Source organism: Triticum aestivum, chromosome 5B (genome assembly GCF_018294505.1).
Source record: "Triticum aestivum cultivar Chinese Spring chromosome 5B, IWGSC CS RefSeq v2.1, whole genome shotgun sequence".
Lineage (NCBI taxonomy): Eukaryota > Viridiplantae > Streptophyta > Magnoliopsida > Poales > Poaceae > Triticum > Triticum aestivum.
In genome coordinates, this window is record NC_057807.1 from 36,498,471 (window position 1) to 36,505,218 (window position 6,748).

The window sequence follows — 6,748 nt, forward strand, 5'->3', positions numbered from 1 at the left end:
CCACGAGATCAGAGAGGCTAAACCCTAGAAGCTAGCCTAAGGTATGATTGTTGTTCGTCCTACGGACTAAAACCCTCCGATTTATATAGACACCGGAGAGGGCTAGGGTTACATAGAGTCGGTTACAATGGGAGGAGATCTACATATCTGTATCGCCAAGCTTGCATTCCACGCCAAGGAAAGTCCCATCCGGACATGGGACGAAGTCTTCAATCTTGTATCTTCATAGTCCAGGAGTCCGGCCAAAGGTTATAGTCTGGCTATCCAGACACCCCCTAATCCGGGACTCCCTCAGTAGCCCCTGAACCAGGCTTCAATGACGACGAGTCCGGTGCGCAAATTGTCTTCGGCATTGCAAGGCGGGTTCCTCCTCCAAATACTTCATAGAAGATTTTGAACACAAGGATAGTGTCCGGCTCTGCAAAATAAGTTCCACATACCACCGTAGAGAGAGTAATATTTGCACAAATCTAATCTACTGACGTATTCCACAGCATGACATCACACCACAGCCAAGCCTTTATTTGTATCGTTTTACTATCCCACCTCAGCACGTTTAGCAAGGCGGTTTCCTTGGCACGTCTTGTCGAAGCAGAGATCGTGTCCCCTTATTCCGGGATTTCTCATCAGTACGGGCATGGGTAACCCAACCATGCCATTAATCACGGCGCTTGGGAGATAAGCGAGTTTTACCAGGCTGGTGGGGGCACATAGTTTCGTCTGCCCATATAAGGGGATAAGGATCCACCTTTTCCATCTACGCCTTCTTCCTCCTTCGCTTACCCATTTCCGCGCACTCGAGCTCCAGCGCCCAAGTCCGCACTTCCCACCTCCACCTTCTCCAGCCATGTCCGGAGCGGGAGGCAGGTGGATGGCCTCCTCTGTCACGGAGGGGCACATCAAAAAGTTGAGGAAAGCAGGATACTTGTCCAATGACATTGCACACCGACTTCCTGACGAGGGGCAGCTCGTCCCCACCCCCAGGCCCCATGAGAGGGTGGTGTTCCTCCCCCATTTCCTCCGTGGACTGGGCTTCCCACTCCACCCATTTGTCCGGGGGATCATGTTCTACTACGGCCTGGATTTCCATGATCTGGCCCCGAACTTCATCCTCAACATCTTGAGGTTTATCGTCGTGTGCGAGGCCTTCCTCCGCATCAAGCCCCACATCGGTTTATGGCTGAAGACCTTCAATGTCAAGACGAAGGTAGTGGCTGCCAGCAAGCAGAGTGCGGAGGCACCATGGTGGGCAAGATGCCCAATGTCATATGGCTCGAGAGCTCCTTCGTGGAAACCATCAAGGGGTGGCAATCGGGGTAGTTCTACATCACCGAGCCACGTGACCCTGAATGGGCAGCGGTCCCCGAATTCCAATCTGGCATCGCCACACGGCTCACCTCCTGGAAAGAGACAGGCCTGTCGTGGGGTAATTCGGAAGAGCAGACCGGACTCCCAACCTATGTCCAAAACCTGGTGGACAAAAAATTTAAACTTGTCAATGTGGTCCAGGTCATGCTCATCCGCCGGATCCTCCCGTGTCAACGACGGGCTTTTAACTTGTGGGAGTTCGACCCAGCCCAGCACCAAACTTTGACCAGGCTCTTTGACACAACGCACGAGGATGCCTGGAAGGTGCTATTCAAGGGCGCCGAGGTTCCTCCGCCCATTACCGAGGATCGCGGATTCTGCACGAAGCGCCAAGCCAGCGCAGTAAGCTTGTTTTACCCTTTATGGGATACTTGTTTTTCATAGTTTGACTCTATGCGGGATCTAATCTCCCGTTCCTTTGACAGGACTGGTAGAAGACGGCCGGACAGATCGACTGTCCGGCTCCCTTGCCCGAAGACCCAGCAGATGCCCGCTTGGCGAAGCTGCTGGTCCCGGCACCTTATGTGGTGCCAGAGAAGAACGCCAAGAAGAAGTCCACGGGAACTCGAAAAAGTTTTTGACGCCAGGTGGTGTCGGATTCATCGTCTGATGACTCCGAAGCGCACTCCTGCCACGAAGACGAGGAGGAGGAAGAAGAGGCCTCTCCCCCTCCTGCGGGGGGAGGAAAGAAAAGGAAGGCCACCCCAACTAGGGGGGCCGGAGGGTCCAAGAAGGGAAGGACCCTTCCTCTGGACCACTCCACCGATGCTGACAATGGCGAAGAGGAGTGGCCATCCAGGGCCAAGCCTCTGGCAAAATCGTAAGTATCCGAATACCAAAATAACTCATGGCGTTCCTTTATTGCATAGTATCTTCTGACGCCGAATATAATCATGCAGTCCGCCCAAGGTCTGGCTCGAAGCTTAATCGAACGGCTCCCTGGATTTGTCGGATGTGAATAGTCTTTCACTCTCGACTGCTACCTCCCCTCTCCCTACGGACGATGCCGAGGTGGAGTCTCAAAAGGGGCCAAGCCAGGAGGAGGTGGTCCTGGAGGCGCCGCAAGGCGACCTCTCGGACTCCAGGCGCCAAGGGGATAAAACCCCAAAGGGCTCTAAGTCCGGCCCTGGGCCGGACACTGCACCAGAACCTTCTGTGATTCTGGAGTCCGGCAGGCGGCCCCCTAGTAAGAAGGGAAAACCTACGACGCCGGTGACCTCCGTCCAACCGGAGGCACCGGATAATTTGCTGGAGGTGCTTAACGGTGCCTCCATCAACGAGGAGCACCGTACTATTATGAGTGCGGTGATCCAGAAGGTTCATCCCGCCAAGAGCGGGCTGATAGAAGCATGTGCCAGCCTTCTAACAGGCTTTGATGTATGTATTTAGGATATGTAAAAATATTACCGCATAGACAGTAGCCCCTGATGCTCAGTTTGGTGTTCGGAAAGAAAAGCCGAACTGAGGATCTGAAAAGATAAACGCAGGAGTCTTACATGAGTATGTCAATATGGGAGTGTAGGCTGCGCTGCTGACCTCTGCCGCACTGACTGCCGAGGTCGATGCAATGAAGCAGAGCCTCGAGCGGTCCAAGAACGAGCTCGGCCTTGCCAAGAGGCAGCTCGAGTGATACCTTCTGTAAGTATAGAAAAAGAACTGGTTGCAAATAATGACAGGACCAACGTGAGTATTACAGGTGCCACAATCGAGGTGGCGACCCTGAAGAAAGCGCTGTCCCAGGCCGAAGACAATGCGGCCGTGGAGCGCACCGAGCGAGAAAAGCAGGAGGCGCGGGTGGGGGAGGTGCAGCAAGAGCTCCATGCTCTTGTGAAAAACACGAGAGTTTGGAGCTTGACTCAAAGACTCGAGAGTCCGAGCTTGCCTCGGCCCTTGAGAGTGCCAAATCTGCAAAGGCCGAAGCCCAAAAAGCCCTCCAGGAAATTGAGGCGATGAAGAAGATAGCGGCGGGTAAGGCATTCTTTATGCAAAGCAAGCACGTGAAAGTGAATTACTTGTTACTTACCCAAGTCCGGAGCTCTCCAGGAGCATTTGCAGATCTGCCCCGCAGTGTGTCCGACGCTGCCGCATTCTACCGAGCCGAGGAAGGGAGCTCGATGGAGAAGGTGTTCTGGTCCCAGTATGGTCAGGCCGGACACCCGGTGCCCTTGAGCGACCAACTGAAGCAGCTGGTCGAGCTCCATAAGGCAGCCGAACAGGCCTTGAAGGGCCTTATAGTCCGGCTATGGCCTGGGGTGGTCATGCCTAGGAGCTACTTTGGGTTGGTGAGGCGGCTGGCGGATGCCTGTCCATGGCTTGAGGTCATCAAGTGCTTTGGATGCATCGAAGGCGCCCGTAGGGCCCTTGCCCGTGTTAAAGTACACTGGGGCAAGATGGATGCTGAGAAGCTGGTGACAGATGGGCCACCGGAGGGGAAGGAGCATCGCAGGCCCGAGATGTATTATGAGGGCATCCTGAAGGGTGCCTGCCTTGTGGCAAATGAGTGTTCCAAGGATGTAATTTTTGAGTAAACTCGCTCGTGTTATCCTGTGCGCTGAAAACTTGTTCATATGCGCTAAGCAACGCTTTTTGAATTGAAAATATTACCTTTAGTGCGGCCGTTTAGTAAATCTGAGAGATGGCGAGTCATCGGCTTCTACCCCCATGCCACAATTGCTAGGGTGTTCGGGATAAACCTGAGCGCTCTTGTTCCCATTCTTGGGTCCTTCGAGGGAGGCGCTCAGCACAACGAACAAGGCAATCGGACTATAATGCTTTATCACTCTCACTTAGCCATAGAATTCTATAATTTTAAATTTCAGCGAAGCCCCTAGTATTCGGAAGACCGAGTTCGGGGCGCTATCCATGCCTAGGCAAGACAAAGCCAGCTCCTCGCTCTAAGCGGCATAAGTCTTTAGGGACTCAAAACCTCTCGAACAGCGATCGGCTCTCGCCCTATCACGACGGTCAGTTTTAGCTTTCTCTACTAAGGTGCTTAACCCAGCTCAACCGGGGCACAATCGCAGTAGTTCTCCCAGTGCTACCTTAGCCGATATAACGGAACGTAAGGTACCAAAACATGGGAGCCGGGCAAACCCAACTACTGACCCAAGACATGATTCAGAGCCGATGCATATAATGATATAAGTTCGGGGTGCCGCACTCGTGAAAGTGTTCGGACTTCTCACACCATATTCTGGGGTACTTAAGCCCCTGGTGTATTAGCCGTACCAAAGTGTACAGTTGCATAATGTCATAACTGAACATATTTACATAAAAAATGAATGCAATAATAGACAAGAGCTATGTATTGTTTATTAAACGGCTGTTGTGAGAGAAGAACGATACAAATAGTGCGATAAGCAAGAGATGGGATTATTTGACATGTCCCCCTCCAGGGGCAAACTGCGAGGCTTTATGTAAGACAGGTATTTAGCTTGTTTATAGAGACGACCTGGACATTCAGTGTAGCTTGCTGCCTCCCTGGCTATTGCATCATGTGTTCGGCGATTGTACTGCCGGACAGGCCTTCCGAAGAGTGGAGTCCTGAAAGTAAGAAAAAAGAAATGAAAAAATCGGGAGCCCCTAGTGCGGTTGAGCCACATTTTGAGTGTGCCGTGGTTGTGCCCCTCCCCTTATGCCCATGGTATTTTTAGAGTGTAATTATGTACGAGTGGTACTGGTTTCGCAATTTTGCGAGGGCTGGGGTTGGGGCCGCACTGCTACGCTTGCTCGGAACGTGCCAGGCGGTCTTGTTGTAGGTTACTTCGGGCGCGTTTGACGGTGTCCGGACGTTTAATAGCCGGACTGGAGAATTGCCTTGAAAGGCTACTTTGTACTTCCGTCGCGAGGGCCGCCGTATGCTCCTCCGTTCGGAGAGAGCGTACGGTGTTTCCATTAACCGTAATGACTCCTCGAGGGCCTGACATCTTGAGCTTGAGGTATGCGTAGTGCGGCACCACATTGAACTTTGCAAATGCGGTTCATCCGAGCAGCGCGTGATAGCCACTGCGGAACAGGACTATGTCGAAGATTAACTCTTCGCTTCGGAAATTATCCGGGGATCCGAAGACCACTTCGAGTGTAACTGAGCCTGTATAGTTGGCCTCTACACCTGGTATGACGCCTTTAAAGGTCATCTTTGTGGGTTTAATCCTTGAGGGATCTATGCCCATTTTTCGCACTGTATCTTGATAAAGCAGGTTCAGGCTACTGCCGCCGTCCATAAGGACTCTAGTGAGGTGAAATCCGTCACTGATTGGGTCTAGAACCAGTGCGGCGAATCCGCCGTGGCGGATGCTAGTGGGGTGGTCCCTTCGATCAAAAGTGATCGGGTAGGAGGACCACGGGTTGAACTTCGGGGCGACTGGCTCCAACGCATATACATCCCTGAGTGCACGCTTCCGCTCCCTTTTGGGGATGTGGGTTGCGTATATCATGTTCACCGTCCGCACTTGTGGGGGAAAGCCCTTTTGTCCCCTATTGTTCGGCGGCCGGGGCTCCTCCTCGTCATCGCTATGCAGCCCCTTGTCTCTGTTTTCGGCACTTAACTTGCCTGCCTGCTTGAACACCCAACAATCCCTGTTGGTGTGATTGGCTGGTTTTTTGGGGGTGCCGTGTATCTGGCACGAGTGACCGAGTATTCGGTCCAAACTGGACGGGCCCGGAGTATTTCTTTTGAATGGCTTTTTCCGCTGACTGGGTTTAGAGCCTCTGAATCCGGCATTAACTGCCGTATCCTCGGCATTGTCGCCGTTAATGCGGCGCTTGTGCTTGTTGCGACGTGACCTGCCATTGTTGTCCTTGGTATCCGAATTACCAGGGCTCTTGGTCATGTTATTACTATGAGCTAGCCAGCTGTCTTCTCCCACGCAAAAGCGGGTCATGAGTGTTGTGACGGCTGCCATGTATTTTGGCTTTTCCCGTCCTAGGTGCCGGGCAAGCCATTCGTCACAGATGTTATGTTTGAAGGCTGCGAGGGACTCTGCATCCGGACAGTCGACAATTTGATTTTTCTTGGTTAGGAACCTATCCAGAATTGTCTGGCCGATTCCTCTGACTGCTAAATTATGTGGCTTAGGTCATCGGCGTCTGGTGGTCGCACATAGGTGCCCTGGAAATTGTCGAGGAATGCGGCTTCCAGGTCCTCCCAGCAACCAATTGATTCTGCTGGCAAGCTGTTAAGCCAATGCTGAGCTGGTCCTTTGAGCTTGAGTGGGAGGTATTTGATAGCGTGTAGATCGTCACCGCGGGCCATGTGGATATGAAGGAGATAATCCTCGATCCATACCGCAGGATCTATTGTGCCATCGTATGATTCGATGTTTACGGGTTTAAAACCTTCGAGGATTTGATGATCCATTACTTTATGTGTGAAGCATAG